The sequence below is a fragment of the Dermacentor andersoni genome, chromosome 2 (genome assembly GCF_023375885.2).
Source record: "Dermacentor andersoni chromosome 2, qqDerAnde1_hic_scaffold, whole genome shotgun sequence".
NCBI lineage: Eukaryota > Metazoa > Arthropoda > Arachnida > Ixodida > Ixodidae > Dermacentor > Dermacentor andersoni.
Window position 1 is genome coordinate 173,639,225 of NC_092815.1, and position 27,511 is coordinate 173,666,735.

General features: G+C 45.7%; 1 long non-coding RNA gene across 1 annotated transcript; it reads left to right on the top strand.

The window, feature by feature from the left end:
* Nucleotides 1–550: 550 nt before the first annotated feature.
* LOC126540428 (uncharacterized) lies at nt 551–20,381 on the top strand. The gene is made up of 4 exons (XR_011892598.1): nt 551–696; nt 9,858–9,922; nt 15,681–15,767; nt 20,047–20,381. It is a non-coding gene; the product is annotated as an uncharacterized lncRNA (long non-coding RNA).
* Nucleotides 20,382–27,511: the final 7,130 nt, after the last annotated feature.

Here is a 27,511-nt window from a genome sequence, read left to right on the forward strand (position 1 = left end):
TACCGTAAAGATAACAACGAAATATTTGAACAGCAACAACAGCAGCGAGATATTTTACTTTCCTGACTATGATTTTTCGCGCAGAATTGCTCAGACTACAACGGGAATAAGAAACAACACGTTCTGATTCAGTGTACCATTGTGCGATACTTATGCCAATGACGTCAGTATGTATTTCGGTGGCAAAAGAAACTTACAGGTCGAAGTGACGCACGATAGGGCGCCACGTAAGTAGGAACTTGAGTCGACAGAACTACAGTATCGGTGGAGGTTGCCGGGTACCCTGCACCTCCTTCAAACTAGTTACGTACGATTGCCTGCTTCTTGACAGAAGGTTAGCAGAGGTGGTCCACCTGAAAGATAGCCCGCTGAAATGCTAACGCTCGCAGAAGGAACCGTCATCGTCCTCTTTCTCATTTTCTCGACGCGTTAAAATTAGTCGCCAGAAGTGCTTTTAACGAAATAAGTGAAAGTTGACAACAGAGTAATATATTAATTGGAATATTGTTAATATGTTGCTGTGAATTTATTTTTTATTTGGCAGGTTTTCGAGGGGTTTCGGGCCGGTCTTGCACTCTCCGACATTGACAACGACGGTGACCTTGACTGTGTAACGACTACGCAACAGGATTACGATGCCAGCGTGCCAAGTGTAACATACGTTTGGCATCTCCAGGCCCTAAACGGACACGAAGCGTAAGCTTAATTTCGGCTTAGACAGGTATAAGTTATCACTAAAAAGGTGACCGCGAGAGTTTTCACAGCCTAAGATGTAGAGTGTCGCAGCTCCATATCTATGTCATACACAGACAGATCCACTTTATGGTTTAAGACATCGAAACGTTGTTCAGATGTCAACAATTTAGCACCCTGTATTAAATGCAACTTGTGGTATCTCCTTATTTAACTTCCCTAAACACAAGGCATGTCTGTAGGTTTGCCATTGCTTATCGCGATACGAAAGTACTTACAGTCGAATTCGCCGATAAGTGCCGCAGTCTTCGCTTTCAATGGCTCTTCTTTTTTACTGAGTTTGTGCGTACAACTATAATCTTGATCTGCGTCAGCCGCAGGCTGAAAAGAAGAAAGGCTGCTCCTATGTATAGCATTTCTTAAATCACATACTGGGAAAGGCAACTACTGGCATAAGAACGTCACAAGAAGTGCTCCAGAAGTTTCAGAACACCATATCGGGAAACAAATGGCACTCAAAGTGTTTGAACACTCTGGTAATGTGCGAAGAACTCCATGAAGTGCAGCTTACAAAAGACGTGGCGGCGTGTAATTTAGACATATATAAGATAACAAAAGTTTCTTCCCCTAAATTACTCGGAGCAATGCTGCAATCCTGCTTTTCTTCCGTTCCGCTGTTGGATTGTTCGGTATTGCGCTGCATAAACTACATAAACAGTGCTAAACCACTCACTCCCAATCTGGAGAATCATGTAAGCTAAATTCAGTGATATTATCCTGTTGTCCACGGTGCCAACCACTTGCCCGGACATGGGAGACAAGCCCGCAGCATCCGTGGCAGAATTGGTAGCGTGCGTAGTTATACTGGCGGAGCTGTGCGGTTTCTACGTCGTCGCTGGAAATCCACTGGAAAAGAGACGCTTATAAGCGGCTCCTCCAAAGAGGCGACGGCATTTTGAGGGGTGAGCTACTTAGCCGGAGTTCTGCACCAACCACTAGGCTTGCTTTGCACGGACTAAATCAAAAGAAAAACAAGCACCGTGTTACCGAGCGAAAGTTGGACCTTACTGCTGCTAATGACGAGGTCGCGGTACCAAAACACAGCCATGGCGGTCGCATTTTGGATGGGGTGAAATGCAAAAACGCCCGTGTACCTCGCATGGGTCCACGTCAGAAAAAATCCGGAGTCTCGCCCTACGGCGTTTCTCATCATCACATTGTGCTTTTGGGGCATAAGATCACAGAAATAAATATCTTACAGGAGGCATTAAAGGGCCCCTAAACCACCCAGCAGTCGAAATTTAGTTGTGGTGTTGCGTTGTGCACGAGCCTGCAACGAACACGTAGCCGCGAGAATTTTTTGAAATAGTGCCGTAATAGCGGAGTTACACGCGTTTGATAATTGAAACGGTGCTCCCACTCGCTTCGCTCTTTGCGACGCTCCTTTTATCGGCTGCTCTCCTCCTCGCCGAGTGTTCCTCCAAATGTCAGGTGAAATACGTTATTTGCCGACGTGCTTTTCAAAGCACTGTCCACTTCCGGTTACCGATACTTCGCACTTCTCGGCTACTCGCTGTTGCTACCATGCCGGTCCGTGCTCCTGCGAAGTGTGCTGCAATGGACCCTGTGTTGCCCACACGTCTAAAAAGCTTCAGCAATATCATATATACGTATGGTGAAACGCCGTGCCCAAGTATCTCCGCTGGAGATGAACAGCCGCCGTCACCGCCTTTACCATAACGTGGCGACAATAGGGGTTGGTACTTTCTGCTGTTTTCGCCAACTGGCTGTTAGCCCGTTCTGCGCTGATGGCATCATCAATGAAGGTGTGTGAGGCAAAGAAATGGCGCCGAAAAGCAGGTAAATCGTCGTTGCGCTTTCGTTCTGCCGCAACTCTAATGTGCTCAAGCCAGCCATTGAGCAGGGCGTCATGATGAGGCAGCCGGTGTCGCGTCGTTTCGTTTTCGCAGTCGGCGCTTCTAGAGCCAAGTACTGCACGCGGATGCCTTCTATAGCCATCGCAAAAAACTGTCGGACTCTGTTCGCGCAGCTAATTAGACCGCTAGGCACGACTGTGTTAGAACGCGAGCGATATGGTCCTTGGGTTGCGGGCCGTGTGTACCGATTCGCAAGTGCGCACAAGCGATCAACACGACGAGAAAGAGGAGGGAGTGCGCGTACCGGCCAAGGAGGTTTAAATAAAAGTGCTGGAGCGGAAGTCTCCTATACCTAACAAAGGGCGGATGTAAAGCCGCGCCGAGCGCGCGGCGGCCATCTTGCCATGGGCATGAAACGGGTATACCTGCAGCGCGTCCGCCGCGTTGGCTGCGTCTCCCCGCCGGGCTTTTTAACGGTTACCGAGAGCACTAAGGCGGAAATAGTCAATAATAAGAAGTGTTATCGCAGATAACAATGCAAGCACCCTTTATTTTGTTTCATTTGTCGTTCTCCTTGCAACCATCAACACCGGTGAACGTTCTGTATGACTTGTATTTAAAAATTATCAGTTCACGGTCACCGGCATACTGAGATTCCGGAAGCACGATGTTAGAGCTGTTTAGAAAAATTCTACATAAACTCATATATCGCGCATAATTCAAGAGAGTCTTTAGGCATGCAAGATGCTCTGGAATGATTTTCTGCGCCATAAGATGGTCTCGCCGCTTACAGCGTCATGTGACTGAGCAAACTTGGATGCTGGGTCGCTGTTGTCAGAAGTTCGAATCCCACCTCCGCTTTCTTTTTTTGAAGTGTCCCATTGGAAGTGTTCCATGCGCTGCTATGTGACTGAGCTGGTGGCTTGTAGCAGAGGTAGAACATCGAGCTACTACCTCCTCCAGTTCTCTAAATCATCAGGGTTGGAGTCGCGCCAGAAAAATTCCTAGAGCCTGTGGCACTGTTCTAGTCCAGGTGTAACCAAATTAGAAAGGCCCACTGAGCTTCAACAAAAGGCACTTCCTCACCAAAACAGAAATTGGCCTCCCTGGTGCAGTATTCGGCCGACGCCTCCCTCATTACTTCTACAATTAACCCATGGCCCTCAGTCCCCAGCAGCTGCGAAGTACCTGACCAAGGCAGCTGTCAAGCGTGTAACACACCAGAGGGTGCTAAGACTCTCAGTACTCGGACAGGCCGCCACTCGAGGCTGAACCTGGCAACGTTCAACACACGAACCTTCTCGAGTGGAGGCTGCTTAACAAGATGGTTTGACGAACTGTCAGGCATGGCTTGGGATATTACTGGCCTTCGTGAGATTAGAAGAACTGGTGAGGCTTATGCAGTGCTGACTGACGGCTACGTCCCCTGCTACACAGGACTTCCAGATAAGAATCAATAAGGGGTAGGATTCCTAATCCATAAGGACATAGCGTACATCATTGAAGAGAGGGTAGCCGTAGTCGTAACAAAGCTAACTTGGGCGTATAGAATAAAACTTGTACAAGCCTACGCTACACCCTCTAGTTACGATGAAGAAATTGAAGTTTTATGAAGATGGTGAATCAGCGATGAAAATAGTGAAAACTCAGTGTACTGTAGTCATGAGCGACTGCAATGCAAACGGGGGTAAAAGCAGTGTGGTGAACGAGTAGTTGGACAACTACGGCATCGACTTTAGGAACACCGGAGGAGTGATGCTGGTAAAATTCGCGGTAAGGAATGAGCTCCAAATAAAGAATACTTTCTTCAAGAATTGTGGAAACAGTAAGTAGACCTGAAAACGCCCTAATGGTGAAACGAGAATTGAAATTGATTACATAATTTCTGCGGATACCAGCATAGTGCAGGATGTAGAAGTTGATGTTGGGCGTATTGTGGTGTCGTCTCCCTTCCGTCCTTGTTTGCTGGCGTTAAATATGCTTCCATCTGTTTTAATTATTCCGGTGTTGGACACTTCGCCCGTCATTGCCGCAACCACTGGTCGTCGCCTCCTCGGTGGTCGTCTCCGAGTCACTACCGCCAAGTACCAGACAATCGTACTTTTTCGCCCTATACGCCGACTAGGAACATCAACGCCGACAGTGCTCCACCAAGATCCAACCGCTCCCCGTCTCCCCTAGGTCATAGGTCCCGTTCGCCTCTTCGTTCACCGCTCTTCGTCCCCTTCTGCCCCCGGTCGCTTCGCTTCGGGAAACTATGCCGTGCCGCTCCCGGAGGTGAAGCTGCAATTCCGATCCGGCCCACAAATCCTCTGTTGACCCTGCCTACATGTGGAAACCTACTGTACATTGAAGTTGATGGCGTTCCTGTTAGATCTCTCGTTTATACAGGAGCGCAGATTTCAGTTTTGAGTGCTGCTCTCCGCCGAAGGCTCAAAAAGGTTCTGACACCCACCGTAGCGTGCACTGTGCGAGTCGCCGATGGGAGTACTTCACCTGTCCTTGGAATGTTCACAGCACATGTGACCATTGGGGGCCATTTTACCGTTGTCTTATTCATTGTGCTTGAACACTGTCCGCACGACCTAATTCTCGGCCTCGACTTCCTATCGAAACACTCTGCCCAAATTGACTGCTCCGTAGGTGTTCTAATTCTAATCTGCCGCTTCCTGCCGACGCAACAACTTGCGCTTCACACCGCTTATGTTCTGCTGAGTTTGCAAGGCCGTCTCCACAGGCGGCTGCAAATGTCCTCCTGACGTCCTGTCCTCCCTTACATGATGGCGAATGTGTCGTGTCGCCGCTTGCTGACGTGGTTTTGTGGCGCAATATTGCCCTACCGAGCACCTTAATCCGGATCCACGAGAACTGCGCTCGCGTGCCTATCCTCAATTTTGGATTTTCGTCGCATGCGCTGCCACACGGTATCGCCATAGCGCATATCACTCCTTTGGAAGAAATTGAATTTCTTCTTTGACCTCTGAATCCTGCCTCAGTACCAACGGACCTTTGTCACCCACTCCTCCGTACTCGACGCCTCGCCACGATGTTTCTAAGATGATCGCCCTTGACCTTCCTTCCTAGCAAACAACAGCTCTTCGTCACCTCCTGTCATCTTATCGGGACATCTTTGATATGGACGACCGTCCACTTGGCCAGACATCTGCTGTCACGCATCGCATTAACACCGGTGACGCCAGCCCCATTGATAGGCGGCCATATCGTGTCTCCGCACCAGAAAGGGCCATCATACAGAAAGAGATAGACAGGATGATGAACAAGGAGATCATTGAACCTTCCAGTAGCCCGTAAGCATCACCGGTTGTCTTAGTAAAGAAAAAATACAACTCGTGGCGCTTCTGCGTTGACTACCGTCACCTCAACCGGATAGCAAAGAAGGATATATATCCCCTGCCTCGCTCTGATGACGCTTTTGACTGCCTTCACGGATCCCAAAACTTTTCATCAATTGACTTCCGCTCCGGCGATTAGCAGATTAGCATCGATGAGACGGACCACGAGAAAACCGCCTTCGTCACACCGGACGGTCGGAGTCATGCCCTTTGGATTATGCAATGCGCCAACTACATTCAAGCGCATGATGGACTCTCTCATGCGCGGCTTGAAATGGTCTCCATGCCTCTGTTACCTCGACGATGTGATTGTGTTTTCGCCGAACTTTGAGAGCCACCTGCGGTGCCTCACAACCATACTCTCCGTGTTTCGCAGGGCTGGCTTTCAGCTAAACACCTCCAAGTGCCATTTCGGTCGCCGTCAAATTAGCATGCTCGGCCAGCTCGTAAACGCCGCCGGAATCCAACCTGATCCACAGAAAGTTCACGCCGTGCAAAATTTTCCTGTACCTTGTTCAACAAACGATGTCCGTAGTTTTCTGGGCTTATGCTCTTACTTCCGGCGATTTGTGAAAAATTTTGCCGCCATCGCTCACCCTCTCACTGACCTTCGTAAGAAAGACGTCTCTTTCTCTTGAGGACCACTGCAGGAGAAAGCCTTCTCTACCCTTATTGAGCGGCTTACAACTTCCCCATTTCTGTCACAATTCGACCCTTCTGCGCCCACTGAAGTACGAACTGACGCGAGTGGTCATGGCATCGGCGCTGTCCTCGCTCAGCGTCAACAGGGCCAAGACCGTGTCATCGCTTAGGCCAGCCGCCTTGTTTCCACGCCCGAGCGAAATTACTCCATTACTGAGATAGAATGTCTCGCGCTCGTATGGGCGGTCGCGAAATTTCGGCTCCTTGGCCCGTTTCCGATTTCCATCAAAGGAAACATATGGATTGCTGTAGCAACCGATTATGCCACGAGATATGCCATCGCACGAGCGCTACCAACCAGCTGCGCTACAGATGTCGCCAACTTCTTACTATACGACGTCATCCTGCACCACGGCGCCCCTCGCTAGTTGCTGACGGATCGCGGCCGCAACATTCTATCGAAGGTCGTCGATGATCTGCTCCGCTCCTGTTCTACAGAACACCAGATTGCTACCGCGTACCACCCTCAAACCAACGGCCTCACCGAGCGACTCAACCGCACGCTAACTGAAATGCTGTGCATGTACGTTTTCGACAATCACCAAGACTGGGGCGTCGCTTTACCATACATCACTTTCACATAGCCGTCCCGTCGCGACACTGCCGGATTTGCACCGTTTGTATGGCCGCGACCCCACCTTGCCCTTTGACATGTTGCTACCTTCCGCAGTACAATCACCCAGCACTGGTTACGCTCGAGATGCTATTGACTTAACCGCCCAGGCCCGAGATGTCGCCCATCATCGCCTCACAGTCTCGCAAGCTTCTCAAAAGCGACGCTATGACCTTCGGCACCGAGACTAACATTTTTCACCTGGTTCCCTTGTCCTTCTCTGGACGCATTCACGTCGCGTCGGCTTGTCAGAATAACTACTTTCCCGTTATTCTGGTCCGTATCAGATCTTACGCCAACTGTCCGACATGACATACGAGATCGCCCCAGTCGGTCAGCCTTCAGTGCCTCCCAACATCACCAGTGATGTTGTTCACGTAGCCAGGCTCAAGCCCTATGTCCCCCCCATTAAGTGAGGCTCTATAACTTGCACCGGGACGGAGCCGGGAGGGTGATGTTATGGTGAAGGGAAGGAAGAAGTTGAATTGGACTAGAGGAAGACGAAGTCTGGCAGTTGCCTGAACGCCATATACACCAGTTGTAAATATACATTATTTTACACTCGTGGGCCTGCTTTCTTCCTGCAGCAATATACTGCAAATATAATTTTGCCCAATCTTTATCAACATCACATGTTTAGTGGAAGGGCGGGGTAAGAACTCATTACGACGGAGCACCGTAGCCGGTGTCGCTTGGATTTGTTGAAGAGAAACTGTCTTTCCTGGTGTTGGCTACTGGCGCACGTTACGTCACAAAAACGTCACGATAAGTTGTATCAATGGGTGGCTTCTTTAGCAATGTTTCTAGCTATCAGTGTAACCGTCGGGGCGCGTTTGTTGTGAATATGCCTAACGTCCTCACTGAATATTTCGAAATGCGCAAATACAGACCTCAAATAATTTTGAGGTAATGAACTAAACACCATAGCGCTCTAACAGACACGAATATCATGCACTTTTTTTGTCCTCTGTCCTCGTGCTCTTAGTATATGCTATGAATCTGGGCCAATAAGCCAAAATCCATATGCTGCACTACGTAGCGCGGCGGCGTAGCTCACGACAAACATGATATGCATTGTTCGGGTTATATTTGCTTCTTTATTAACGAAAAATAGCGCTAGAATGTTTGTATTAGTAGTTTGAAGGCGAATGGTTGGAAGCTATTGTAGCTATCTGCCACTCTCGTTGACAAGCCTGTGCCGCCGCCTGCTTCAACAGATTATATTAAAATGGTGCTCTAAACCACAGAATATCAAAACCTGTGCAACTGGAGCAGTTGTTACAGTTCCTTCACTGGAAATTAAAGTAATAATTCCAATTTGTTAACCTAGTCATGCACTTAACATTTACTAGGTCTATATAAAAGCATGCTAAGAGGAACCATTTCCAAGTGGATGAATCGACCAAGGTAAGGAAATGCAAATGAAGGTGCCTGAAAGTTCAGTTTAATCTGGTACTCCCATATGGATTGCACTACCAAAGTTTTCTATTTGCTTGAATTACCAGCATTGACCTAATGCTGAAAACAAGAAAAACTGGTTCCTTTTCTTGCTTTGAAAAACTGCTTGAGTGTCAATAGAATACTACATATTGCTCTGAGGGAATGTGTTAAGCATTGACGATATCTCTACGCGTTTATGCGCTTATTCGTGAACAAGAATGAAATAAGACTCTTTATCTTTGCAAGTTTCAAAATCAAAAGAGTGTCGCACTTCTTTTTAGAAAGTCACATTAAAGCTTTTTGATACTGACAATAAACGTCTTCCTTAATACAGGTGCGTGTACGTATGCGGGAAAGGGGGGGGGGGGGGGCACATGCGACACAAATCGCCATTTTGGAACGACGAAAATCGAACCATATGAAACAGGCTTTGGGAATACTTTCAACGCCAGTCCAAATTGCGGTATCCATCGTTGAGGCGATTGGCGCACTGCCATCACCCTCGAACGAGTGAAATTAAAGACAATGTTTCGTTCGAGCCATCGAAATTCTGCGATTTCTTTTGAGATAAGTACGAAGGTAAATGTGCTGCTCACACCACTCGGTATGAGAAACAACACACGCGCAGCTGTCCAGCGCATTATAATACAGCAAAGTGATAGCACAGCAAAAGTGATCGGAACTATAGGTTGCCAACAGTGCTCATCTGTTTCCGCTGAATGACTAAGAACATTAAAAGCCGAAGACCTCACGTGCGGTGAAACCCCGCATAGGCAGGGCATCGCCACCGATGCCGTTTCGAAACATCGGTTTAGAAGGAGTGGTTGAGAGGGAAAGGGAAATGTTACGTTGGTTTCTGAGTATTTAGGCGTGTACAAGGCCTCTTTTAAAATAAATACGTAATACATTCCTAGTAGGCCGCATACTCGTTACTAGGAGTTAGGGGTTATCAAGAAAAGATGCTCAGTGCCCCTTTAAGAGTTCTCTGAATTCTGACTTAGTGGTGTACTTTTTCTGTGCTTTAGCTACACTCGGCCCCTTTATTTTTTTAGAGAACTTTCAATTGTAGCTTTGACAATCAAGCCGTCACGCCCTGTCTTGTGTCGAACTGAACATAATTACAAATTCAACTATTCTTATGGATGTCATTTCCATATATGATTTTTCCGATCATTGCAGGCGAAATATTTACTTCTATGTCCGACCCGGCGATGGCCCTGGCCAGATCCTCTTCAAGGACAATGGTGAATATATTGCTGCAGTCAAGAAAAAACGCATTCTATAACTAAATGTTGTTATTAAAGAAATAAACAAGGAAACCAGAAAAATGGCGCTGCCCAATAGCATCTGATTGAATGAGTAAGCATCGCTTTAAAGAAAAGGCAAATGTAGCGCGATAGGTCTACGTTCCGCAAAGGAGAACTGAAAAGAAACCAACACAGAAGCGTACCAAATTTGTGGAATTGAAAGATTATTCAGTAAACGAAGCAAGCAAGTCTGGCTATGCTTATAGGAGAAATTAAACGTGACAAAAAAAAAAAGCTGCACATCGGATCTGTGGCGTCATCTAGCGACGCAGAGGTTACACAGAGGGGGCGCAGAGTTTTTATTGCAGTAACTAAATATTTTCTAATTAACTGCTGATATGAAGTATCGGCAGCAGTGCAACTTACAAAACAGAGTTCCTTTATTTATAAATTGCTTACCCAAAAACACATGTGTAACAAAACAAGGTGTCACGCGTTGTATGACAATGTGTCGCAAGCTTTTGCTACCAGCTTTGTCACTGGCGTCCACATTTGCCGTAATCCAATACATCCCTAAAGAGTGATATGTGTGTGGACAAGCTAAAGCATTATTTCGGACAAGCTAAGCGAATATTTCTCACTTAGCACATAGTTCTCGTATTCTGCAACGCGTGAATCTTAGGCAATATCGTCACTATTACTATACATTACGCATTGCGACACACAAGCAACTGAAAGGTCTTCGGTCATCGCAGTATGTTAGAACCGAACGCTAATACCGTACCGTATACTGAATTTTCCGTACGGTAACTTGGCACTGCTACTCTCTAGTCTTGTAAGAGCGCGGCATAAAACACTTTCGTGTTAAATAAACTTGGTTGGATCCCTCTGTTACGAAGCAGGTTACGCCCTAAGCTGTTTAGTTCAATCTTCCATAATTTTTGGGAATCTGCTCATCTGAAGACCCCGCGTTATGTTTCCTCGCGTAAAAACCATCCACCTAAATTTAGGCCGTACTTCTGTAGGATTCATCTCCTTGATTATTGTTTTTTTCCAATAACCATTCTCGCCTTGAAATAGCCGGCGGAGGAGGGGTACGGGCTTCCCCCCCCCCCCTATTTTTTCAGAGAATACAAGACGTGCGGTAGGCGTCCCCATTGTCCTCGGTCTTATAAACTAGGCAATGGCTTCACATTTTCGGAAATTGCGCACGTAACGTCTATACGTGTTTGAAAAGTTTCGTTCTTGCCGTTAATCACCGCGCTATACAAGCTCTATACTGATGTATTTAAGCGGTTTGGGAGAACACAGCCTGACACTGGCTTTCCACGTGGAACGAAGTCCGGTATAGCGTGTATACATTGCAATATCATATGGTAGAAAAGCTTCAAGCTGTTTTATTATTATTGCAGGCGAATGAAATCCCTGCTAGAGCTGCTCGACAGAAAAAGCTAAACTGGAAATGTTACTGAACTCTGTGAGGTCGCACAAAATATGTGCTTTCTTTGGATTGCCAGGGATGCTAGTAACGTAAAGCTAGGTTCTATAACGAAGAACTATACTAATCTACTTTTATTCTAATCTCCTGACGTCAAATTTACGTAACCGCCGAAGCAAGCATCGGTCGGTGACCCCCAGCGTTGTCTTAGCACCCAATCAGACGCTGTCCGCCATTATAGGAAGTGGTTTTTCTTTTATTTCCAAATAAATAAAATTGCCTACATTTAGCGGTTTTTCTTACCTGATTTGCTGGCAAGAGGCGAGGAGTACGCTCAAGTGGAGAAGCTTCCCGTAGGGCTGTGTCAGCGTAGTGAAAATAGGTACCCGGATGAGGAGGTGGTGACGGCGTCTGCGATTGGTCCTCTTCCCCTTACTTAATTCGCTGTGGGTGGTCGAAAATCGAGGCAGCGCGCAAAGGAAGGTAAAGAATGCCGCTAAAAGAGATCCTGTCATAATAGACGCTAAAACGCCTGTCATGCGTCGTCACAAAAACCACGATAGCTTCCAATCTGACACGACGTGACATGACGAACGAAAAAAATCTAAATAATTATTTCTGATTCAACCCCTTTTCGCCATTAACCTTCTGCCATTGGTCCAAGGGTTTCAGGCTGCACCCAGTGCACCTGTCTGTCACTCGACGCCACAAAACCACAAAAGCTCATTGTGTCAAACTGACGTGTCCACGTTAAATATGCACTAACATACCGAAAAAGAATGTTTTTTTTTTCCCTATAGCCGTAGACTGCCCCTTTCTGATAGGGATAGAAAATGGCTTCCGCCGTTCGCTCACGCACTGGCTACTCGCATATGCCGGGAAATACGGGTTTATTTGCCTACAACAAAACTTTCGCGTGACAGTATGTTATCGAGCCCTTTCAGCACATATACACATCCCTCTGCCAACACTTCTTTGTTTTGAATCTGTTATAGAGGCACTTGTAGCTGTCCATTGCACGCCGCAGCGATTTTAGACAAGCCACCGCAAGCTAAGAGAAAGCGAACCAATCGCAGACCCTGGCACGTCCTTCTTCATCCGGTTATCAATTTTCAGTACTCTGACTAGGCCCCATTGAAGCCCTCTCCGCTTGAGCGAGCTCCTCGCCTCTTGGAAGCCAATTAGACAAGAAAAACCGCTTAATGTACTCAATGTTATTCGTTTTCAAAGCAAACAAAAGTGACCTCCGATAAACAGGGAGAGCGTTTGATTGGGTTGGTGAGGCAACGCTGTGGGTCACCGCCCGAAGCTTGCGTCGGCGGTTAGATAAATTTGGCGTCAGGAGATTGGAACAAAAACATATTGGAATAGTTTTATGTTATAGGGCCCCAGGTAAAATCTCGTTAATATTTCAGTTATGTATTAAGAATAATTACTGAAGAACAGGATGTCTTTGATGAACCTTGTAGCGTAGCGCTTCGAACTTTGATGAACCTTGTAGCGTAGCGCTTCGAAATGTTCCGTCATATACGGCAGTAGCCTCTTCTAAATTAGTTAGCCTATCAGTTACAGAATTCCCAAGCTAAGAATGCTGTGACTTTTAGCGAACTAAACACTTTTCTTATTAGCAACCCCGCCTGCTCCCTTTCATGCCTCGTTTTTTTTTCCCCTTCCAAACCGCTTTACAACCATCCCTACCAACAAATTACATTATCTTAACTTGAACTAAAGCGGAAGCCTTATCTCGGGGCATCCTATCAAAGTAAATTGGAAATCGGCAATCGTTGTTTCAAGCATCGATTGCACCTTGTTTGTTGAGTTATCTGGAATTTAGAAGAAAAGGCTATAATGTAGTCATTTCGGAAAGCGAACAGTTTATTAAGCTACAAATTTTTTAACAGAAATTCAGAAAAATAACAAAATTCGTAAAAGCAAAACGAAGTACAAACTCTATACGGTAGGAACTAAAAGCGATATTGAAGTTCTATGAACTGGAACTAATATTACATCTAATGGGGAATAATGATTTCTCGTGCGCCAAGCTGAAATATACAAATAATTTGTGAATATGACCTTTGCAAAACCGTTTCAAGCTTTGTACCAAGTTCACAGAATTTGTAAGGTCGTACTCAAACTTGTTCATCGCCGTATGCTACAACGGATGCTGTTTATAGAAATACGAAATGTCGTTTTGGTGCTGAATTATTGATTTGTAAACTTCGTGCTTACTTTCAAATTTACCGATTTACGACAATTCTTACGCCAAATACCGTGCCCAATATCAAACTTTTTTGCGGCACCACTCCAACTTTCTCTCCTAAGTAGAAGTTTTATTCAAATTGGTTCAGTGAATTTCTCATAGAAACTTTCCTGTGTTTTAGATGTATTTGAGTACCCGGTATCGAGATAGGTCCGAGTTAAAACTTCATCTTAAACTATGCAACACACAGTTCCTATACAAACACACGAAACAGAACTGTCGTAAGCTAGCTAGCTGTCGTAAGCTAGCTCTTAGACACAGCGGTGCACAAATAAAAAAAGCAAGGTACTGAAGAAAAAACTCCAGGGAGACTTTGCCGGAGCCGTTATCTCGGCTGGACACCTAATCTGGAATGCCGACGAGATCTCTGGCCGGACGTCTAGCAAAATCATCCGGTGATTGCCAGCCGAGCAAGTAGCTGGCGATCTTCGGGATAAGCCTGACACAGGTATCGAAATATAGCGTCAGTCTCACGCTGCTTTTATTTATCGTGTTCTCTTTAGTTTGGTTTTGACGAATACATTATGGCGGGATTGAATTGGATTGGACAAGCTTTAATAAATGTCCTGCAGGACTCACGTCAGCGCGCAGTGGGCGCTTCCCACGCTGGGACAGACTGGGAGTACATGGCGGCCACTGCACGAGCCTGTTCGACGGCCCATTGCTGGTCTTGTAGGAGCGGGCTTCGTAGGGAGGTAGAGTCGGAGGTAGTGACGGGGGGAGCGTTTCTACACTGCTAGAGCACGTGCGCGAGTGTCGCCGTGACCCGTCGAGGAAGATGTCCGGGTAGATAATGTGTAACTTGGCGGGATTGGGATATGTATGTGTTTGTAACACGCGTAGCTTTAGAGGCTGCGGCCTCTTTAGCTTAGGGTGCGAGGGCGGCAAAAGACGTTGTCGCAAGTAACAGTATTTGGTGATTTCGTTGTACGTTACTGGCGCCTCCCTGTTCGCCTCGAACTCATCGAGGAGGGAATCCCAAATTTTTTGTGGTCGGTACACCACGTGTAATTGAAGAAAGAAAAGTAATTCCCTATTTCCGGGGTTTGGCGCGTGAACGTTGGGGCCACTGCCGCATGTACTGTCTTTTGGATGGGAAGCACGAGTTCATGTTCGACCGTATTGCATGTTTCGCCAGAATGTGTAACGATTTCAAGTTATGGGGATGTGGGGACACTCGACTCTAACGTCTACCACGGTGTTGCTTTCCCCACATGGCTCTCGCGTCCCCTGCAATCCCACTTCCCCATATAGCTGTGCCACACCGGAGTTCTGTGTAGTTAACAATAGTAGGACAGACGACGAAAGTGTTGCGCTGCTAACGCCATCTAACGCCACCCTTACTAGGGCGGTAGAGGAAGTAGCTAGCCTCTTCCTCCTTGGCTTGGGGCTGCTGACGCGCGGACGGAGGCGCGCTCCCTGACACGTGTCGTAGGACTGTCCCGCAAAAAACATCGAAGCGGCGGACCGGAATGAAATAACACGATGGTTCGAACCAGCCATCAGTAGCAAGACTGTACAGACAAACGATTTGCCGTTAGAGTTCGGCATGCGGCGAACAAATCCTTCCAAATTTCTTCTGCAGTGAATCGGATTTGCTCACTTTGTCATCGCCCATCGGCATGCTCTTTTGGCAGTGGTTCGGCTGGATTAGTTCGTCTATAGAAGGCGCAATAAGTTCCCTTTTAATTGTTCCCACTACTGTGGTGACATTCCTTTGTCCCAAGAGCACGTTTGAAACCACGCAAATTTAGCTCTAAGCGGTGATAAGTCTTGATGCAGCAAAGGTGTCATATTCGTTTCACTTCAAAATGTTGCACCTAATTTTTCTTCAACTTCCCACTTCCTAGTAAACGCACTATACCGACATGTGAGCCATTGCTTTAAGTAAGGCCTGCTGCTGACAGCCGCGCCGAATTTCGGCTTCTCCTGTAGACCGTCGTTGGGCGCCGCGTGAAGCAGCCTAACGTCGTCAGATGTTCGAGCTGCACGAACTTCCTGCAGAAACCCGTCTGGATATATAAGTGCGGGATATAACCGACTCCTTCTCCTTGCAGTTGATGGGCCTCTTCAAGAGGGTACAGTGTTATACTCTGACTACAAGGACTGCGTTGTGCTGGATTTGCCTTACGGAAATTATCAAGGTAAAAGACAGCTACGCTGCTTATCACCCACTGCCTTAGGAATACTTTTTATACCGCACTTCTTGAGCAGCTAGGAATTCAATGAAGTGGTATCAGAATAACCAAAAAGCATTTCAGTGAATGTACTGGCGGTTTCTAATGTATTCTATAATTTCATTTATGCACTGACCCTCGCATTTGAGTGAAGCAGGTACATAAATACAAATTGCGACTACACTGCAGCGACACTTATTCATTATCTCCATTTCGCTTACCTAACATCGACAATGTTTGCTTGACTGAACAACCTGAAATTGCATCGCTCATAGCTGCTGGAAGTTTCGCAAAGAAAAAAAAAATGGTGCCAGGAAGACAACGCCGACAGCGACACAGTGACTCACTCTTGGTATACGTGGTGTATTTGGGGAAGAATTCATATGAATATATAATACTATTACTTGCTGCAAGTTGCCAGGAATGCTAACGCACCGAACAGGTACAGTCATCTGTTTACGACAGCATTTGATGGCAGTAAAACAACTATCGGCTACAGTGACATAGACTACCAGGTAACTGTAGTCCTAAAGAAAGCACTGTCTGTTTTAATTGGGAAATCTTTAGACCATACCAGAAGCACCGCCAGTATTGCGAGAAACGTCGACAAGCTGCGGACAAGTACTTCCTAGCGAAGGCATATCAACGCGCACTGGGACGATCACACTGAAAAACACAAGTAGAAGCACTTATCTTTAAATATTCTTATCTCCAGCTGCTCGTTTTGGTTTGTTATGTGTTCGTTACGCGTGAACGAGATAGAGTAGCAAATTGTTCTATTGCACCAGGTACTGTTTCCTCTATTAATGCCAGCTTTATCTCCAAAAACTCGCGGTAGTGCAGCAGCCACATGAAGTCAAGCATTCGGGATGCCTGCTAACTAACGACTTCAGTGTAAACGTCACCGCACTATGAAGTATAAGTGCCAAACTTCACGTCGACAGCATCGAAAACGAATCTCTCAAGAGAATAGCACCTCCTCGACAGTAGCACACGCCGGCGAGATTTGGTGTAGGATACGTGCTTTGCGAGATTGCTTGATGAAAAATAAATTCATTTATTTATTTACTTATTTATTTATTTATTGAATTTTGTAATGTGAATACCATCAATCGCCGAAATATTAAATAGGGAAGTGGTGTTAGAATTGAAACCAGCAATTGAAAATTCAGAAAAGAAAGGTGGCAACACTACTACACAAGTGTTAAGAAATATAACAACACTGGAAAACATAAATTATAAAAAACTGAAAAATTGGTCTGACCTTATACAAGTATAGTGTCTTGAAATCGAAAGGAAAAAACAAAGAAAAAACAAAGATAAACACCAGCGGTTATAATATGCCAGATGGGTATATAATGTAAGGTACCAAGTGAACGCGCACCACGCGAGCAGATGTAAATCTTTATTTCAGATGTATATGATATGTATTGTAACAATAAATTTAACTATATCAGGAGTTAGTACCTCAAGAAAAATAATCAAACAAGCATTTTCGAAGAAACATAGTGTCGGTAACAGATGCAATAGAAGCCGGCAGGTGGTTGTAGTCTATAGCTGTGCGTGGCAGGAAATAATTAGCGAAAGTCTTCGTACTGCAGCGGATGCAGCTGTCTTTATTCTTGAGGCGAATCAAAGACAAATAATAGGTGGGTGTAGAAATGAGTTGCTCTCTCAAATACACGTGACTGTAAATTTTGAGGAAAAGACATGATTACGCCTTTCGGCGTAATCATAGCGACGGCAATGATAAGCTATCCTTAATTAGGGTAACGCTGACTGTGCGCTTGTATTTAGAAAGGATAAAGCGAGTTGCATTATTCTGGATGAGTTAAAGGGCTTGAGATAGGTTAGCTTGTTTATGGTCTCAGATTGAAGGTGCATACTCTAATTTTGATCAAACAAGTGTCTCGAACACGTGAGTATTTCATGTGTATCAAACACGTTAGTATTTTTAGAGAGGCAGGGGCTTTACAGAAGTTTCGGCGAAGATACCCTAGCATGCAGTTAGCATTACAGATAATTGAGTGAATGTGGGGTTTCCAAGTCAGAGTAGCAGATATGAGAACACCTAAATACTTACAGGGAGATACTGTCTCTCTTGACATATTGTTTATGTTGTAAGACCTACGACGAATTTTCTGACGTGAAACGGGCATCAGTTTAGATTTCCTACGGTTATGTTCTATTTTATAAGATTTGCAGCAAATTGCGACAGAATTGAAGCCGGCTTGTAAGGCCTGCTCGTCACTGAGGTCACGGACTTCGCTGTAAAGAACGCAGCCGTCTGCATATAAGTGCATCATGAAGATACTTGGTGAGGCAAGTCATTAACATATATTAGAAAAAGTAACGGACCTAAAATAGAACCCCTGAGGAACACCAAATGTTACCTCAGATAGCAGTTAATTGTGGTCGTTAATACTAACATGCTGAAAGCGATTCCTAAAGAAAAGCATCCTGCCATTGTAGCAGATCAGTATCGAAATTAAGTAAGGACAGCATATACATTGCTAATTTATGACTTACATTGTCAAACGCCTTGAAAAAATCAAGAAATATACAATCAGAACGGGAACCCTAATCTAGCATAGCATGCAGCGAATGCGTGAAAAGAAGAATTTACGTTTAACAGGAAAACGAGAGTTGGAAGCCATGCTGTGATGATGTTAAAAAGGCATTACTTTCAAGAAAGGTAAAGAGTTGCGAGTACAATATATGCTCCACTGTGTTGCAGCGAATTCCAGATAAGGAAATGGGTCTGTATTTTACTGGTGAAAGTCTGTTACACCATTTATACGTCGAAACCACCTTCCCTGTTTTCCACTGCTGGAGTAAGGCGTCATTGTCGAAGGATTGTTGAAAAATTTTGCCAGAAAGATGGAGCTTAAACTTTTGTTTGTTTTAGGAATTTCGAGTTGATGTGGTCGGGCCCACAGGATCACGATAATGTTAACGAATCAATCATGTTCATAATGCCAACAGAATCTATAAGAGTAGGAAACATCAGAGAGCAATTAAGATTGGAGGCATCAGGACTGTCAACTTCCAAAACTGAAGAAAAAATGCTACTAAATACTTTGTTAAAATTAGAGGGCAATCCTTTAGCAAAACTGACTCGCCGGATTCATCATAAAGAGAAATATTGCATTTATCTTTGGTAATAGTAGTGGACCTGAACAGAATATTTGGCAATGCGTCGCAAAATAAATGCTCTTTAGCAGCGCAAAGGCCCTTAGTATAGTCTGTGGATACGGAAGAATACCAATCGCATCGAGCAGCTGTTTCTCGCGACTTAGTCATACGCAATAGGCGCATTTTCTAATATAAAAGGCGCGTATGAGTTCGGTTATACCATCTGGCTCTGGCATTACTTCGGATATTCTTCACAGATATATATGTGTTGATAAGCTTGTAAATTATTGAGCAAAACAAATCCCAGTTTTCTTGAACCGAACACTGATCAAAGTCTGTCAAATATAACTCTAGATAGTTTGACAGCTGTTCATTGCTAATATTGAAATTGGCGCTACAATAATGATGAAAGTTTTTTTTTTTTATTTCGATTGGCTGCTTGCGCTTGGTGAAGCCTTTAAATCGTAGTGGATCAATGCGTCGTCGCATAGGCCGGGTAGTAAAGTGATAATAGAGAATTCAGGGTGAGAAGATAGTATTACGTCTAGAGTGTTAGTATAATATGGGGTGCATCTAGTTGGACTGATAACGAGTTGAGTGAAATTGAAACATGTGCAAAGGTCTAAAAATCTTTCACATTGTCATGAGAACGGAGAAATTACTGGATAAGCGCCGCCCCAACCGATGTTGGGAAAATTAAAATCACCTAACAATATAATTGGCAAAGAAAGATAGCGAGGTACAGTGCTGTTGATGACGTCATGATCAACCTCGTCGACAAATGGTAATGCAAAATATGGAAGGATAACTTGATCTTTGGAAAAACTTTCCAACTAATTCGGTGGACGTTTCAATCAAAGTCATCGGAACTGAACATGCAATAATTGCAGTAATCTTGGAATGTCCTCTTAGGTTCAAAGTTACACTCTTGTTTACTCATAAAAATGCTAAATACAGAAACACATTGCCTTATTTATTTTTAGATATAGCTTTCCATGGCTGAGAAACTAAAAAGAAAAGAAAACGTTTATTCGTCTATGTGCTGCTGTTTAATACCATGTAAGCTGTTTTGTATAATTTACTGTTCTAATTACGTCTTTTGCCTCCGCAGAATGCATGTTGTGGATATCTTGGGAAGCAAAGAACAACGTTCCTCAGCGATGTACAGACGAATATGAAGACAAGTGCGAAGACGCTAAAGAAGCATTTGATGATGAGACTTGTAGCCCTTTTTTGAAAGTCAGTTGATCATAGGATTGTTATAACAATGACACATGAAGATTATTCATTGCACTACAGCACGTCGCTTGGTTAATCTGTCCAAAATAGGTTTCTCACGCTTTCATTGCGTCTAGCAAAGTGCGCTAAAATACCAACTATAAGCACAATCTTGATTGATCCTGTGGAGCAAACTTTTGAAGCTTACAATAATAAAATCGCGGCTGAAATGCACCTGAGTAGAAGGGAGGACTTTTCATAGTGGTATCGTACACACTAAAGCATAGACGAGAATGCATACGCGAGAAGAAGGTGCAAGAATGCGTAAAGTATCCGTTATCAAGCATTATGTTCTTCATAGAAGTTTGGTGCCTAAGTCTTTCCAACAACTTAAACTTATATTTGTTGCGCGCCATTGCGTGGTAACACAGAGCATTAATACATACTAGCCCAGTCCGCGATTGCGGCCGAGCGGCTAAAGCAGCGATAAACTGTGCTCGGTGACTTAGATTCCATATCAACAAGCCCCACAGTTTTAGAAGTCTTCCTTTATATAAGAAATGCTGCCGGAGTACGATACGAACCTCAATATAAGTCAAGCAACGTAGACTAAGCATATTAATATTGTTCAAACAAACATAACAACGAAAAGGGCCACTAACTCAAAACAAACAGATTTGTTCGCCAAAAAGTAATTTTGATGCTAGGGAAACTGGTATCAGTCATAGCAGATTGCTGCTACCTTCCTCTCTTCCCATCTTGAAGCGGCATGAGCGACCAACGAGAGGTGAAACTGATGTGTTTCAGACTAGGCGTTGTCTTTATCGGTAACTACGGTTCAAAGTGGCGAGCTAGCGGCAGCACTAGACAGCGCTGAAAATAGTTTCCAGTAGGTTATGCTACAACTTCGTATCTGCAAATTCATCACTCAACTTGAGGTACACTTGCCGACCTTGTGGCCTGACTGGTTGGTTAACGGTGCGCTAGAATGTCGGGGTGTATGAGCTCATGGCTTCAACTGGAGTTTTCTTGAATACCGCACACGTCGAAGCTCTATAACGGCTACACCCGTCGGGCTAAAGAAGATGTTAATACAAGCAGACGCTCGATGTAATGCAAAATTGGTTGCTGTTTTTCTTGTTGCCTCCATGTTCTACTTTGTCCACCTATTTCAGTTTCACATTCAAACAGCTAGACAACCTCGTTGCCTGTCTTGTTTTCCCGTTCTCGTGAGATGTAAGTATCCGTGCTTGTCGGAAAGCGGCGAACACGATGGCGTTAGCAATAAATGTGGAACCGGCGGCGGCCGTCAACCTGCAGGTACCTACGTTGCCACATTGTGACATTCCTCGGTAAACAAAGTGGTGTATTTTGGGCGAATACATTCACATTGCTGCTTAGTCGCCTTACGCGGTGAAGCTTGAAGGCGCTGTATTGCACATGTTTCATCGTAAACAGCCACCGTTGTACATTTCTATGTTTACAGAAGTAATTTACCTTGAAATAGAAAAGTATGCAATTAACAGTGTAAGACATTACGACCATATTGCGATATTTAACCTTTATTACTTCAGGTAAACAGTTCTGACTCGAAATATTTCTCCCCATTGTTTGGTTGGAAGCAGACGACGTGCATAGCACTCGGACATGGCTCAACATGGCTCTGTCGTTTTTCGTTTCTGTGCACGGGCTGGATACATGTGAGCTCAAAACCCCTTCTAAAATGTTTTTGAATAGCTAAGGACACAAACCGCTATCAATTTTAAATGTGCTAGCCGCTTCTTGGCAGATCATCCGTTTTGGATATGTGCCATAGTGTAGATATTATAATCATCATTAACACGCGGCCACCTTCTCTAAGAGCTAATTGGCGATGGCAAGATACGAGCCACCTGATCCTTGGCAAGTCCACCATAGTAGACATGTGCAATCGTACTGCTGGTTTTTGGGTTAAGGCTCGTTGCATGAAAATCATTATCGTCGTAATCAACACACCGACATCCTTTTCGTCCGATCTCTGGTTGTGGCTAAGTGCTATGGCAGGGAGGAGGAAATAGCTCTATTGTGTGCCCTGCGAGTTTGTGGGGAGGGCCAAAGGCCCCGCCTAGGTGACGGCCAGGAGTTCGTGGGTCCTGGCGGCATCCGCGGCAGGGAAATTACAACAATAATCAGCACGCAGCGATTTCTCTGAAAGCTCTGGCATGTTGCACGATTTGCACCACCTGCATGTTGGCCAATCCCGCGTTGTGCCTATGTGCCATAGTATGAAAATCATCGTCATACCACGTGGTACCCATCTGAAAGAGGTATTTGGTGTTGTACAAGAGAAAGATGTATAGGTGCGAGGCCTTATGGTTAATGCACCCGGCTACTGCGCTGGCAGGTCCGCGTTCGAATACCACCGCCGGACGCGCTTCTGCTGCGACAGCGAAGCTGTATACCTCTACCGTCCAAGGAAATTCTAGAGTCGTGAGCAAAAAACTCCCATAGCTGGCTCATCCCGAAGATAATGCAATGCCGGGCCGACCCACGGCGAAGGTGAAGCAGCCGTTAAGCACTCCCCATACGTGGGCCGATTCCGAAGATAGTGCAATGCCTGGCCGACCCGCGGCGGAGGGGCTGTTCGCCATTAAGGGGCCCACATACACAGCTTCGCCGGTCGTCCTTCTTCACAGAGTGGAAGGGCACTGAGATTTCTTTAAGAGTAAGTTCGAATCTGCACGTCCAGAACACGAACAGCAACCGAGCGTCGTAGAAGAAACTTTGGGATGGAACGCAAAGAAAGTTTCGATTTATGATCTCAGCTGTGACCGACGCAGCGCGATGGTCGCGTCAAGCACAGCGCCATGGCACCGTAAGCTAGGGTGCCATGAAGTGAAACATGTTTACGAAGCAGCCAAGGCATGCAAACGTTGCTTTGGAACAAAGCAATGAGGTGAAATGTTGTAGAAACTCTTAAGCTCCTGCACGGCTTACGCCAGCGACGGTGCCTCATGTACAGACGTTTAAACGCATGAACTATCGCGTGCTGCATTTTGATTCCGTCGGTGAGCAAGACCTACAAACAAATGGAGTTCGCGCTCTCTTGCGTGTGCGTGTATGTCTGTTAAAATACGTATATCGAGAATGTGTCACTGGTTCTTGGTTAAGTTTAGCTTTTCTCGCAGAGAGGACAACCCAAATGCACACTGTTACATGATAACCGAGAGTGAATGGAATTTTTATACGTGCCGAATACAGTGCCATACAAGAAACCAAAGTCGACCCCACTGACAAAATTAGTTTCGCGTCGATTTTTTCTTTTGGAGGCGACGCATTTCTTCGCGAACATTTGACACTATGACAGTATGTATCTACCTATCGAGTCGCCTACGTCTCGGTAGCCTCTGAGTCATTTTTTTAACTTCGTAGGTACCAAAATTGGAATAATACGACAAGAGTGCGTGACAAGCATAAATGATAGGTTATCTCATGAATATCATGACATGCGTGTCGTGTAGGTCATGAACAGCCGCCTACGTCTTGTGCTGTCATGGTTGTTTCGTTAACTTCGTAGGCGCCTAGCCCACTGCTTCGCATAACATCCGTTCCCACAGGGCGTGGGATCTACAGGCTTTTTCGTTGCTGAACTAATGAAGACATTCGTTCAAAAGCAGTCTTGCCTTATTGCAGGCGTTTTCATAGATCCCTCGTTGCCCGAACTGCGGCGCGGAACGCTGGAACGGCACCACAGAACTGAAGGTGAAAACGCGCAGCAAGTGGCAGCTCATATGCTGCGCTGCAATGGCTATCGTTTTTCCGCTTCGTAGGTAAGGTGGAGGATGTTGCTTGTGCGGGTTCAACAAATGGCGCTTTACATTTTGAACATCCCCCATTCTGGTGCTAAAATGCATGCAAAAACTTATACTTTACTAGTACATATATTCGTAAACGTAATTCTTTGATGAAAATACACTAGCTCACTCAGGCAACGTGCCAAGGATTCTTTTTTTCGAGGGGGCAGGGAGACGCGGCGGCGACCCAAGGTAAATTTTCTGTGTAAATGAGGAAGGGGGTAGCTTTACTAATACAAATGTGAATAACGCTCACCATTCCCTATAAAGTCGCTCCAAGTCGGGAGGAGCGCAGGCGCGCTTAGAAGATGGTACACATGGTGCCAAGCCGACAGTTGGGACCACCTGGGCGGATAAAGTCAAAGGTACAGTGAGAGTCGTCGGTGGCGCCACTACGCCGGCGGTGACTGAAAGCAGTGATGCCAGAATAGGACAGTTGATTAGGGAGGTAAACTCTTTGCGTAAAGGTAATGAAGAGCTGACCAAACAGGTAGCAGAACTGAAAAAGAAGGCACAGCCGAGCCCTGCCAACGTAGCAGTAGCCAGACCAGTAGGTCAAAGCAACGAACCAAGCGAGGGAGATAACTCGCCCGCCCCGAAGAAAAGAGCAGTAAGCCCCGAAACTGACTCGGTCTTCTCAGTCCTGAGCGAGCTGAAAGAGGTAATCAAAGAAATGAGACAGACGACGGAAAGGACTAACTTTAAAGTGGATAAACTATGGAAATCGAGGTTAACGGCCGAACAGTGATTCAAGAAACTCAAAACGAGATGCGACGACGAGGAATTCTTACCGTCAGAATCAGAAAGCGTAAAATCGCTCTCCGCAACGTCAGGGGGCGCTCCAAAGAGATCGATCACGGGTAACAACAAAATTAACCCATTCAATAATCATGCATAGCGCCCACAGTTTTAGTGTGTGGCAGTGGAATTGTCGCGGATTCCTCAACAAAAAGGCATCGCTGCGCCAATTAATTAGATCGATGGGGGTCAAACCAAAAGTAATTAGGCTGCAGGAAACTTTAGCGGACGAAGTAAAGCTAACCGGGTACGAATCGGTATGCAGAGAAAAAGATTGCGGGAGGGGATTGGCCACCCTCATTGACAAAAAGCTACCCTTTATCGAACACGATATCCATCTCGGATTCAGTAAAATCGAGTATATCGTAGTAGAAGTCGTACTCAAAAGGCACAAGGGCAGGGCGCAGAGTATCTTCTGCCTAAACATTTTAGCAGTCCCACCTACAAGAAACAAAGCTTTAGGGCACTTTTCAACAAGGCACTCGCAGTCGCAAAGAGCTCCCCGCTCATCATCTGAGGGGACTTTAATGCCGCCTACCAATCGTGGGGATAGGCTTGGAATACAAAGAAGGGTGAGGGGTTGTGGAACCTTGCCACGGACCTGAGACTGTACCTGATCACCGATCCGGCTATCCCCACCCTCTGTGGAACGTCCACGTGCAGGGACTCTACACCCTACCTAACTTTTGTCAACAAGTCGAAACAAGCTAGTTGGGAAAACTCGGGCACCGATCTAGGCAGCGACCACTATATCATACACATAGCTATAGGTATACCGAAACAAGAAACTAGAACCTTTCGGTGCACGGACTTGGACCTTTTCAGGAAAGTTAGAGGGAAGAGACTAGAATCGGTACCGATAGAAGCGGGCAGACAGTCCTTCCAGACCTGGATCAACCAGCTCGAAGAGGACCTCAGGGAGGCCACTAAAGAAATTAAGGCTGAAGAAAACATAAACAACAGACAGTAGGCTCGCGCATCTGATCGAGGCCTAACAATCCATCCTGCAAAGATGGAAAACGCAAAGACTGAACCGAAAGCTCAGGAGAAAGATAGCGTTGCTAAACAGACAGATCGAGGAGCATTCGAGAACGCTCGTGAAATAGCAGTGGGACGAAGTTTGCCACTTGGCAGATGGCAGAATCAAACATGGAGGCAGTTGGAACATCCTCAAACATCTATTGAACGAGCGCGACACTAAGTCAAACAAGAGAACGGCAATTACAAAACTAGTACATCAAGTCAGCCAGTACACGACTCAGGAGGTTGTCATGAGACTGCTCGCGGACAAATATCTCCAGCTCAAACAAACGGACTATAGCGACGAACGCGTGGAGTACATGGGAGGACCGTGCGAGGAAATGGACCGCGATTTCAACGATGGTTAGCTACGGGCCGCCCTCTATGGTCTCTCTAATAGATCGGCAGCCGGACCCGACGGTATTACCAATAAACTCTTAATGAATCTAGACGATGAGTCGATTGCTTTCTTGACGGATCATTTCACCGAGTTGTGGAGAAAGGTAGAGTATCCGGAGGAATTGAAGATAGCCAACACCATCCTTATGCTAAAACCGGGTAAGCCGCTCCATCTGGATAACCTACGTCCAATCTCACTTACATCGTGCATAGGTAAAGCTATGGAACACGTTATTCATAACAGGCTCACTAGATACGTCGAGCAAAATGACATACTCCCGTATAGCGTGATCGGTTTCCGCCCCGGACTATCGACTCAGGACGCCATGTTCCTGATCAAACACCAGCTCATACACGTTAGCCCGGTGCACGCGAGAACAATTCTGGGATTAGACGTCGAAAAAGCTTTTGATCGCATAGAGCACAAGGCCATCCTCGAGGTCCTGTCCGAGCAGGGGTTGGGCGAGAGGCTGTTCAGCGTAGTCAAAGCATTTCTGGGCGGTAGGCAAGCGAGCCTCACGCTAGGAGAACTAAAATCAAAGGTGATGAACCTGGGAAACAGGAGCACCCCGCAAGGGGCCGTACTTTCTACGATGTTATTTAATCTAGCAATGACCAGAGTCGCGAGGAAACTGGAGAATATAGAAGGTATACACTTTGCAATATACGCCGATGACATAACCATATGGAGCGCCAACGGTAACGCAGGCCAAACGGAGACCAGACTGCAGGAGAGCATACAAGCCGTGGAAAGCACGCTAGGCGAGATGGGAATCAACTGTTCGGCGGCAAAGTCGGAACTTTTGGTCCTAAAGAAGCTACTTGGAATGACTGGCGAGGAAAAAGGAAATGAAATGGCGCTATGTATGGGTGAGGGGAGGCAAAATTTTTGCTCGTAAGAAGGAAAGTTCCCGTATGCTACGTGTAACATGTGAAGCCGACTTAGAAAAGATGATGTAGTTCTTTCCTATCTATTGGCGCGTACATTCCCGTACTTTTTGTTCTGATGGTTATGCCAAGTGACGTTGTCTGCCCATGTGGCGGTGCCTATATCTCATTCTTGCATTGCATACGCAATCAGCTAGGCACAAACATGACGAACTAATGATCTTTCTTGTTGAGTTCGGTTTCAAATTTGACGTCATCATGTTCACAAAAACGTGGTACGAATCTGAAGGGGAAGTACTTTGCCTGCCTGGTTTTCGAACTTCTTTTTCTAAATCGATCACATCGCCGTAGTGGGCGTGTATTGCAACTTGTATCCGAGCACATGCCATGCAGCTTACTCACCGAATTCTCGATATAAAC